Here is a 12,072-nt window from a genome sequence, read left to right on the forward strand (position 1 = left end):
CAGAATCCAAGAGATTTCCGATTCCCCGATCGAAAGAATTAAACCAACTGTAATAACAAGGGCACAAAAAACTAAACAAATAGGCGCAAGCAGCCCAACCCCATTGGGTAAAAAACGAAAGGGTCAGGTAGTAAAGAGATCTCGTAAACAGCATATTCCTAAACCCCCGGTAAAGAAGGCCATGCAAGAGACCACTGAGTTAGCACCAGAATTAGTGACTGAGAGTTCTGACTCCACATCAATAAATAGAACACCTAATCAGATGGCCCCGATTATACACCAGAGCATGGAGGAAGGATTTTGGAATAGGATGGAGGTAGTGATGAATGCTCATTTACAACCTATTTTGTCTAGACTGGCTAATCGGTTGCTATGTATAGATAATCAACATTCAAACCCTGGTGTATCGCAATTTGAATTGAGGCCTGAGTTGAATAACCAAATGGGTAAAAATAGAAGTGGGGAAATTGCCATATTGGACTATATGGGGCCAAGAATGACGCAATCAGGGATTCTTAGGGGTCATATAGATCACCTTGCTGAAGTGAACAGCTCGACCCATGAAGGTAATCCAAGTATAAATTCTATGACTCAGAATAAACTACCAGGGTGAAGAACCAGAACCTTATGGGCCTGACGGCGCAGGGGACGCCTTAATCTCCTAGGTTCACCTGCCGCAACTTACAGAGACACGGGACACTCTGTCAGGCGTAAAAGATCAGATTTATTAGCTGCAGCTAGTACAGTTGTCCAAGAAGTACACAAGGTATATTCTCAGAAGACTGCCACTTTACTCTGTGGCGCACAATCTTTTATATCATATGAAAACTATTCATTAACTAGACACACGCCCAGAACATTTAGAAAGGAGCCAGTAAGAATAGTGTAAAGACAGGACAAAGCCAATAGAAATGTTGGAAAACAGGACAGCACCAATAGGAAGAATTTGAAAACAGAGTATCGGGTAACTTAAAGATGCCTCCTCTCCAGCTGTGTTTGTCACCCCTCCCTTAAACTAATTCATTAACCGATCCACAACGAAGTTGCAGGTGACGAGATAAGTTTGTGTGTGTTGGAGTTCAGTTGTGAAATGAGAGAACACAAGCAAAGGACAGCGAAGGCCAGACGATAAGATAAAATCAGAGGAGAATAGTGTGAGCCAACAGATAGTTGAGACAAGGATTAGAAAACCAGACAGGGATTAGTGTACTCGGTCAGACCTTAATACCAGCCTTGTAACATAGAGGCAGAAGGCTATTTTAAACACAATGTTGCAGAATAAGCAGAAAAAGCAGAATGGACTTCATTCGCTGTGCTGCCTGAGTGAAGGCAACCTAAAATGGCGGCAGAGCACAAATGGCGGGTCGATACGATTGTAATTAAAAATCGAGTTTCCTTAGACCCTCCTTTTACCAGAACTCAGGCAAGATACATAAACTCATGTTAATCTGAGTCAATGTCTATGGCCATGAGGTCATCGAGCTGTTGCTGTACCATCATTTTAATATTCTCTGCTCTTTGTGACTTGGGTTTAGGGATGCACATAGTGGCACAAAGGTCGCAGATAACAGGACCACAGTGCATGCAGAGACAACAAGAGAATATGATGGTTAGAACTATTCCAAGGAACGTTAATGCTTTCCAACCCCATCTGGACAGTATTCCCCAAAACCATTCCAATAATGATCCATCTCCTTCATCCTGGTGAATCGACTCAGAGATCATATGTAACTTAGAGATGGCTTGGTATACTGTCGGAGCGTCATCAGGTATGAAAATGCAGCAACTTGACCCGATCAATTTGCATACTCCACCACGGTCCGCAAGAACAAAATCTAAGGCAACACGGTTCTGTAAAGTCATAAGACGATCCACCTGTAGTTCAGCTGTAATATTACTTAAAGCTCCTACAGTGATGTCTATGGTGGTTTCTACGGCACAAACCAATTGCCTTATATTTCTGCTGTTGGCCATCGGACCCCAAAAGGTAAGAAATCCTTTGAGGAAATCTCCTCCCTCTTGTCCTGCTGTATCTTTGGAATCAATGATTCCTCTGCCGTATCTGTTTTTGTGATGGTTTGCAGGAGCGGCCACTTTATCAATTTCATCGTCTTTGAATTGTTGGGCAGCATGTATAATCGTCATACCCTGTGCTTTTCTATCTCGTTTTGCTTGTTTAATTTCTTTCTGTTTGGCTTCCTTACGCCAAAGGCGGAAAGAGTAAAACATTGCCAGCCGGGCTTTTCTTTTGAACAACGTTGCTTCTAAATTATCTAACACTTCAGTTTCGAAACTACCATTTTCTGGCCATTTTAAAACACCATCTTTCTTCGTATATCGGGTCCATGTCTTGTTAAAGGCAATGGGACCGACACCATGTTTAGAATAGAGCTCATATGTGGGAGTTCCAACCGAAAGAATCGGACAGGAGTCCTCAAGCCGGGAGTCCCTATTACAACCAAAACAACAACGTTTTCCAAACTTAGTCAGACCAGACATCTCACGATTTTTACTGGCTGTTCACAAAAATCAAGGGGGTAAAAACTTCAGTTTACACAGCACAAATGCACTTACCCCTCGGCTTTGGCCACTGCAATGGCCAAATCAAAGAACCTAAGGACAAAAAGAAAGAAACAAAGGACCAAAATTTGTGGGCGCGACCCACCAAATACTTAACTAAGGATGTCTTCTTACGCCAACAGAGGCCCGTCTATCGTCTCGCTTTACCATACATCATCAAAGAAAGGGCCAAGGCAGGGCGGCAGTCAGGGCAGCATTCGTCAGTAGCCGTCAGGAAGGAGTAACCACGCTGCAAAAGACCTTCGGACCACTTCGACATACAGGGGTCGCTTGACGTGGCTCGCGATTCCTCCAGAATTTTCTGCGGGGTTCCTCACGACCTTCAGGCAGAGCCGGTACCACTGAAGCCGCCCCACGTTGGACGCCAGTTGAAGAACCAGAACCTTATGGGCCTGGCGGCGCAGGATACGCCTTAATCTCCTAGGTTCACCTGCCGCAATTTACAGAGACACGGGACACTCTGCCAGGCGTAAAAGATCAGATTTATTAGCTGCAGCTAGTACAGTTGTCCAAGAAGTACACAAGGTATATTCTCAGGAGACTGCCACTTTACTCTGTGGCGCACAATCTTTTATATCATATGAAAACTATTCATTAACTAGACACACGCCCAGAACATATAGAAAGGAAGAAGTAAGAATAGTGTAAAGACAGGACAAAGCCAATAGAAATGTTGGAAAACAGGACAGCCCCAATAGGAAGAATTTGAAAACAGAGTATCGGGTAACTTAAAGATGCCTCCTCTCCAGCTGTGTTTGTCACCCCTCCCTTAAACTAATTCATTAACCGATCCACAATGAAGTTGCAGGTGACGAGATAAGTTTGTGTGTGTTGGAGGACAGTTGTGAAATGAGAGAACACAAGCAAAGGACAGCGAAGGCCAGACGATAAGATAAAATCAGAGGAGAATAGTGTGAGCCAACAGATAGTTGAGACAAGGATTAGAAAACCAGACAGGGATTAGTGTACTCGGTCAGACCTTAATACCAGCCTTGTAACATAGAGGCAGAGGCTATTTTAAACACAATGTTGCAGAATAAGCAGAAAAAACAGAATGGACTTCGTTCGCTGTGCTGCCGGAGTGAAGGCAACCTAAAATGGCGGCGGAGCACAAATGGCGGGTCGATACGATTGTAATTAAAAATCGAGTTTCCTCAAGGGGCAGGAAACACTCAAAATGAAGGAAGACCGGTAAAGATCCCTGCTAGGGAATGTTCCCCACGTGTTTTGGTAGCCAATAGTCCAGATTCAACTCAAAATTTGCCACCTCAAACTACACCTTACATTGTTGTTTTAGCAAATGTATGTCCATTAACATCAGGGGAAAGGGAGAACTGACCGTCCTTGAGGAACAAATCACTGTACCTTATAAATGCCAAGACAGGAGTAAACTGTGATGCCCTGTTTCTAGAAGTTAAAATGGCTCGTAGGGTCAGATGGGTTGGACCAAGTGAGAAATCACTGGAGGGGGATTGTATAGTTTTAACTTTTAAGTCCCCAGGGCTGGTGAGAATGATAATTGATAGGATGTCTAACCAACTCATGGGGAAATCAGAGGTTATGATTTTACCGTTGGGGTTCTTTTATCGCCCACCTGCATGGCAACCTAATCCAATAAGAATAGATTCCCAAAATAAAGTAAACCAGCAACCACAGTGTCCACCATGGTTTCATGCAAACTGCTTTGGCCCCTTAAGTACCTTGGCTGAGGTCGATTGACTACAAATAGGGCCTGCTAAGAAAATTGATGCCAAGGATATGACTATACTGTTATTATGTCATGGGAACAACAGCAAGCATATATTAGCCATAGATCCTCTGGGGGAAGGTGGTGAGCTCCACCTGCCTCTTGATGAGGGAATAATGCGGGCCTTGGCTATAGATGGGGAGGATGACCAGAACTCCATACAGGTTGGCCAAATGGGGGATGGTGTTAGCCTGAGTAAACATCCAGATATAATAAGCAAACAAAGGGATAGATGTACATTTCGTCTAATCTCGTGGAATGTGGCAGGCATTTCACGAAGATTACGGGACGAGGTATGGATGAAATATATTAAATCCTTTGATATAATCTGTCTCCAAGAGACTTGGAGCAGAACTGATCAAAATTTGGATGGATATTGTTCATTTATCGTCCATGCTGAACCTTCATTGGCTGGGAGAGCAAAAGGTGGCCTAATGACTTCCATTTCGGTACAATATAAGTCATTGAAAATAGATAAAATAGTGGCCTCTCCATGGTATCAACTGATTTTGATCAAAAACCTCCTCCCGGTCCCATTACTTTTAATTAACTGGTATTATAATATTTTTGACATCCACAATATATCTATTATAGATGGTTTACAGGCTGAAATAGCGAAAGTGACCGAAGGTTTTTCACCCCTTTGTATTATCTGGCTGGGTGATTTTAATTGTACTACATGCTGCCAGAGTGGAACCAGGGCCTGCGGGCAACTTGATATAAATGAGCCACCACTTTCACACTTTAACCCCTTCGCCGCGGCACGAATTCCGCTGCGGCGCTGGGGGGGTTCGGGGTCAGCGCGGCGCCGCCATGCTCGTGACGGAACCACTCCGTCATGAGACATGGGCGCGCTGTGCTCATGACGGAGTGGTTCTGTCACGACTCCACCCACTTGCATTGATCGCCCGCACAGGTGGGGAATCAGTGCTGCGTGGACGGAGCGGCCGCCAACGGCCGCAGCATGACGGAACCACTCCGTCATGAGCACACGGCTCCCGTGGCTCATGACGGAGTGGTTCCATCATGAGCAGGGAACGGGTTAAACACACTACACAGGGTGATGCCTTGAATGACATCATTGTGGTAAATGACCTCTGCATGTTAGAAATGTCGACCAGTACCCCAACGGTGCCAATACCAACTTTTCAAGGGACCGGGGGCCAAATGAGTATAATTGATTTTGTGTTAATTTCAAGCAGGTATGCTTATCTTATTGATGATTTTAAAATAGAAATAAATCCAGCCAGTGATCACAATCCACTTGTTATAAAATTGAGCACCATTGTTGACAGGGAACAGTTCTTTGAACATACGATGAAATATGATCATAATCATGGCCTTAGGTTAAAGTGGGATAGGGTAAATCCTACAAAACGGGAGGAAACAATCTTCAGAATTAATCGATCACAAGTAGATATTTGTTTAACGAGCACTTGTGATCCTGAATTAATAGTTCAGAATTTTGAAGCTCTCTCTGGGAGTGTGGCCACATACCTACTCAAACCTGCAGGGAAGGGGGATACTCGCGAGCACAAATGGTTTGATGCTGAATGCTCCGCGGCTCAAACACTATTGAGGAAGGCATTATAGGGAGTCCCTCGGGATAAGGAATTGGTTAGAAAGGCAAGAAAAAATTATAAAGAAACCATTGATAAAAGGAAATTGGAACTGAAAAAGCAAGCATGGGATGACCTCGAGAAAGCCTCTGATTTAAGGGACAGTAGATTATTTTGGGAGGTAATACATCGTCCCTTCCTCAGTAATGAAAATAGAATCATGATTGCCCATATAACTGGGGAAGCCTGGGAGATCCATTATTCCAGGATTTTCAACCTAAAGGGTGTCACTTTGTTAAGCGAAGGTGAGGATGAAATTGATTTTAACATTGAGTCTGCACAACAACTTAGTCTCTCACTTTCTTTGGGAGAGGTGGAGGAGGCACTGAGAAAAGGTATTCCACTTAAGGCACCAGGTCCTGATGCTGTACCCTTGGATCTGTTTAAAAACAATCTTGAAGTTTGGGCACCATTGTTGCTTAACGTTTTCAAGGCGATCATCGTGGGACGTATCCCCTTATCTTGGAAAAAGGCAGTAGTAGTGCCAATTTTCAAAAAAGGTGATAAAAGTAACCCTTGTTGTTACAGGCCAATTTCCTTGATTGATGCCTCTTGCAAACTTATGGGGAGAGTGATATTGACCCGTTTAGAGACATGGGCATATGCCTCTGGCCTTATTGTGAAGTCACAGTATGGGTTTAGAAATGGTAGGGGGACAACGGAGCAGTGTCTCAATCTGGCCCTGATCATGGGTAAGTACATGAAGAGTAGGGGTGTTTCTATACACCTGGCCTTCATGGACTTATCCAGTGCTTTCAACACTGTGTGTAGGAAGAAATTGTGGTTATTGATGGAGTCGATGGGGTTCGAGGAACCTTTGGTCACGCTGTTGCGGAGATTACATGCTGCTACCTCTGTGTCCATTCGATATGTCCCTGGGGGCGAAAAGACAGGGCCGATTCCATCAACTGAAGGCGTCTGTCAGGGCTGCATTTTGGCCCCTTTCTTGTTTTTAGTTTCCACAAATGGTTTAGAAAAATTCCTATCGGAAAAAGGTGCTGACTGTCCTAAAATAAATGGCAAACAAATACCTTTATTGTCCTACGCAGACGACACTGTATTGATGACTTTAACTGCAAATAGTATACAAACATGCCTGAATGCTTTTAATGAATTTATGCTGGGGCTAGATCTAAAGGTTAATTTTACAAAATCGTTTCTTATGGTCTGTGGCCCAAATAGGACCAAAACTCGTAAATTTGTTATAGAAAATTTGATTATTGCCAAAGTCACAAATTTCAGTTATTTGGGACATCTTTTTAACAAAACTTTGAGTTGGGATCCTTTAATAACAACACGGGCACAAAAGACAACAAGATCTATAGAGGCCCTTTTTCGTTTTACAAGTAAATTAGGCCAAAAACTCATTGCTGAATTAAAAACATTGTATAGATCTAAATGCTTGCCAGTTGCTACCTATGGAGCATGGGTGTGGGATACCATAAAAGCATCCAATTACAAGTTATGGAGAACACGTTTTTAAAACGTCTTTTATCAGTTTCAAATAGTTCTCCTAATATATTTTGTCATTCCGAGATGGGCCTTGACTTTGTGAGCGATAGTATCCATATGTCCCCATTGCTCCTATGGGGAAAAGTATGGCCTTAAAATTGGCCTTGGTAATTTATATGAATGAATGAATGAATGAAATAAGCTTTATTTCGATAAAAACATATCTTAAAAGCACATACATATATAACATAAACAAAATATGTAAGATCAGGAGACAAGCTATAAAAATTTAATATCGTCATATTTCCAGAACAAACAAGAGATAAAAGATACATGAAGACAAGATAAATAGGACAATTTAAAAGGAAAATACGAACAGACGATAAAACAATCAGGCTACTTAATTGAGGGCTACAAGGGCTTTAGATCTTATAAGCCAAGACCACCAAATTTCGATAAAGCGCAAACATACAGAGATTGTGTGTCTGATTTAAGAATGCGCAGAGCTATGAGATGGTCTCGCGTGCCCAAGTCTCTACACAAGGGTTTGAGCCAATAAGACCTTGGAATTTTGTATTCAGGACATGCAAATAAAACGTGTGCGATTGACTCAACTTTAGTCTTGCAAAAGGGACAAAATGGTGGTGTCTGAGAAGGTGGTTTCCAACGTGCGGTCAAATCGCGCTCCGGAAGAGTGCCAACCCTAAACTTAAACTTAAAGTAAAGGGCTCGATCGTAAGGCTTCTGGATAATATCAAGGTAAGGCTCATAGCACACTTCATCTTTAAGCTTTAGAAACTCAGTGGTGCTTCTGCCACCGTATGGGCTGGAGTTCTTTTTTGCAGTAACCCAACTCCCGTATAATTTCTTCAGCTCAGCTTTCGGGGGCGAGGTTCTATTCACCCAGGCGTCTTTAAGGCCAAGGTCATACAGCAAGGTCTTTACGTCTTTCAGCCATTTAATTTTGTGCCAACAAGGCATAGACAATATTTCGGATAGTCCCTCTGCATACTTGGCTAGCTCGGGAGTTTACCAGAGCCGACCCCATAGGAGCAGAGGGCGTAGTTTTGCCAAGTCTTTCATCGCGTGGCACCCCAGATCCATTAGTAGGGGCACTGCAGGAGTGCTCTGAGGTAGTGCCATCAATTCTTTGTAAAAACTAAAGTCGGACTTAGCAAGCTCGTCAATGTTATTCAAGCCCCATAGCTCAGCGCCATAAAGTGCCGAGCTCACGCCTTTTGCTTTATATATCTCCAGGGCTGGGGCTATTGGCCTAGACGTAGAAGAACGGTGTTCCCTGAGGAGGGCACCAGTAACCCTCTTATGGGTTAGGAGCATCTTTTGTAAGTGGGGTGACCAACGCATAGTATCTGAAATGCGAATACCCAGGTAGTCAAATTCTTTTACCCTTTCAAGGGTAGCCGCATTCAGAACTGGGGGCCGCCCTAATTTTTTAGGAGGATTCAATATTAGGTATTTTGTTTTGGCGGCGTTTATGATAAGGCCTCTGCCGTTACAAAAGGCTTGGAAACTATCGAGGAGGGTTTGTAGACCCATAGGTGATTTGGACAACAAAAGAGTGTCGTCAGCGAACAGGAGAGTTGGAATACGTTCGCCCGCCAGGGATGGCGCATCAGAGGGAACTTTCATCAGATGGTCCACTACACCGTTCACATAGAGTGAAAAAAGGGTAGGAACAAGAACACATCCCTGGCGGACACCCCTCTTCACTGGGATTCTCTCTGTTTTCTGTACCTGTGAGCCCCACCGTACTTGGGCATAATTTCCCTCGTGGAGTTTTATTAGTAGACACCCCACAGAGTATCTCGGGGGACGAGGTCAAATGCTGTTTTTAGGTCTATAAAAGCGAGGTAAAGGCTACCCTTTCCAAGACGGACGACCTTCCAGTAAATAAGGAACAGTCTGAAGACCTGTTCTATGGTGCCTGTCCCAACCCTGAAGCCTGCCTGATAGTCTGAGAGGATGTTATTTTCATTCGCCCAGGATAGAATCCTCTCCAGAATCACTTTCCCAACCACCTTCTGGGACGAGTCGATCAGACTAATTGGGCGGTAGTTAGCTGGGTCGTCTCTACCACCCTTTTTGAAGATTGGGACAACCTCGGCCCCCTTCCAGGATTCGGGGACCGAAGCACCATTAGCAATGGCATTAATTAAGACGGAAAGGAGCTTACCCCATCCAGATGGATCTAGTCTGAGGACGTCGCCAGGAATACCATCCGACCAGCTGCCTTCTGGGGGACAATAGACTTGATAGCATTGAGCACTTCCCCTTCGGTAAAAGGGTTAGTGCTGAGTGTGTCCGTGGAGGAAGAGACCTTTTCAAGAGGGCGGTTCCCCTCGTCCTCAGGCCGGGAAGAGTAAAGTTTGGAAAAATGTTCAAACCAGACCGCACTAGTAATATTGCATGTCAAAAGCTCGTGGGCTTGTCTGTTTTTAGTTCTAATTATGTCCCAGAAAGAGCCTGAGTCACGTTTTAAGGAAGCCTCCCATAATGCCTGCCAGTACTGTTCCTCCCAGACCTTTTTGGCATTAGTTACACAAATCCTATATTCCTTCCTGGCCGTCTGGATCTTTGATATGATCCTGCTTTTGAGGGCCATGATTAGGACGGATTTCTTCCTCCTACAGCTTTGTGTGTACCAACCATCCATAGGGGAACGCTTGGCCCCCCCTCTCGGTGGCCCACCTTTACCATGTACACGAAATATGCTACCCAGCTCTTTAATTGTACCTTGAAAAACAGATAGAACCTTACCGCAAGCAGCCTCATGGTTGCTTAGCAAGATCAGCTCGACTTGTGTTGCGTGCAGTGTTGCCCCAATCGACAGAACTTTCTCTTCATCGAGCATCACTTTGCGCCATTTAAGGTGCCTCTCGCAATTTGCAGGACGTACCTCGAGGGTTTGCATAGAGCTAGCTACTGGTGGAAACAGGTACCCATGTGCTTCCTCCCATGGTGGTTTAATGCTTAAGGATAACTGGTTGTGGTCACTATCATATGAGGGAATTATTTCCATATCCACAACATACATCCAAAGCTTAAGATCAAGGAGTATGTAGTCTATCCTCGAGGTGTGGTTTGTCCTGTTGTAAGTATGAGTGCCTTGGGGATCTGAGGCTGTTCTGCCATTTGCCGCCCTTAATCCAAATTCTAGGGTCATAGTATTCATGAATATAACTGATTTTGTCCATCTCCTGATAGGGGGCAATGATAATATCGGAATACCCCTTTTGGCATCGTCCTCCAGCAGATCCGGAAGATCTAATGATGCGAGGGGCTCGAAGGAGCAATTAAAATCTCCTGCTATCAAGACATGGGATGCATGATGGCACTTTCGCAATTCACCCTCGAGAAGTAAGAGTGCAGGTGACAAAGCTCCTCCACTCAAACCCCTGGCATAGACATTAAATATGTCTAAGGACTCCCTTCCCTGGGCTCTCTTGAGGGTGAGCCTTAAAATATCAGAGGAGATGTTAGAGGCCTGCCTGGTGGTGCACCCGAGAGAGATGCTGACCCAAATCAGGAGGCCGCCCGAAGGGAGTCCTCTCCCTGTCGAGGATAAAATGGCCGGTACAAAGAAGGTGGTGTAGCCAACCATGTGGCAGGGCACTGTGCTCCAGGTCTCCTGGAAAATACAAATACTATAGGACTCTATTAGAGAGTTCCAATAAGGGAGATCTAATTTGCTGGCAAAGCCAGCTACATTCCAGCTTAGGACCCTTAGAGGAGGAACATCAGTGGCTGGATCTCGTATTATAAGAGGAATGGGAGAACTGGGAATAGCCTGAGACAAGTTATGTTTGGAAGGTAATGGGAGGTGATTTGTGTCCTGAGAAGTTGGGATAAGCTGTAATCTATGCTGCTGGGCGTGGGGGCTCAGATTGTTTTGAAAGGGATCCCCAGCTAGTTCAATAGGTGCTTCTGCATCTTCTTTATTTTGATCGCCAGCGGGGAAGCAGGAACCAACTGCGATGGAAGATCCTTGTCAGTAAGAATCAGAATGACCATAGGGTTCTCGATGTCTGTTAGAGGCAGATGATGATAGTCTATTTCACTAGGGGTCCGGACCCCCTTAAGGTGCCCATCGTGAGCCAAGTGAAAGAAGGAGTGTGAACGGTGAAAATACACGGAATCTGAGTAGAATTGGCTTAAATCTAAACATCCTATGCCATTAGTATTAGGGCCTAATTGATGGTTACAGATTAGCCTTGTAACGCGAGGATCCCTAAAGTTTACAATAATACAATCGCCAGACATTTTCTTAGGTCTATTTCCGACCCAGGAAACCCTTCTAACATGAAGGACATGGCCATCCAGGTGCCTAGGGAGCGGCCTGTTGGTGTTCAGCCAATGTGTTGTTTTGTTTTTTAGTTCAATAAAGGATTCTGACTTTCCAGCTTTGAGCTTTATATGATAATCCTGACTCTATTAACCCAGGCTCAAAGCTGGCGATTAAGAATGCATATCGTAGTATTCTGGGCTCATCTAAATATGATGAACAACCACTATACCAGGCAGTTACATTACAGCATCAATTTTATTTGTCTTTCACTAAACATACGCAGTGGTGTTTTATTTGACCAGATTTCGGTTAAAAATATTGCATTTTTTGGTTGCTTTTCCGAAGCAAGGGGGTTGGTGTGAGAGGCT

This window comes from Triturus cristatus, chromosome 6 (assembly GCF_964204655.1).
Source record: "Triturus cristatus chromosome 6, aTriCri1.1, whole genome shotgun sequence".
In the NCBI taxonomy this organism is placed as follows: Eukaryota; Metazoa; Chordata; class Amphibia; order Caudata; family Salamandridae; genus Triturus; species Triturus cristatus.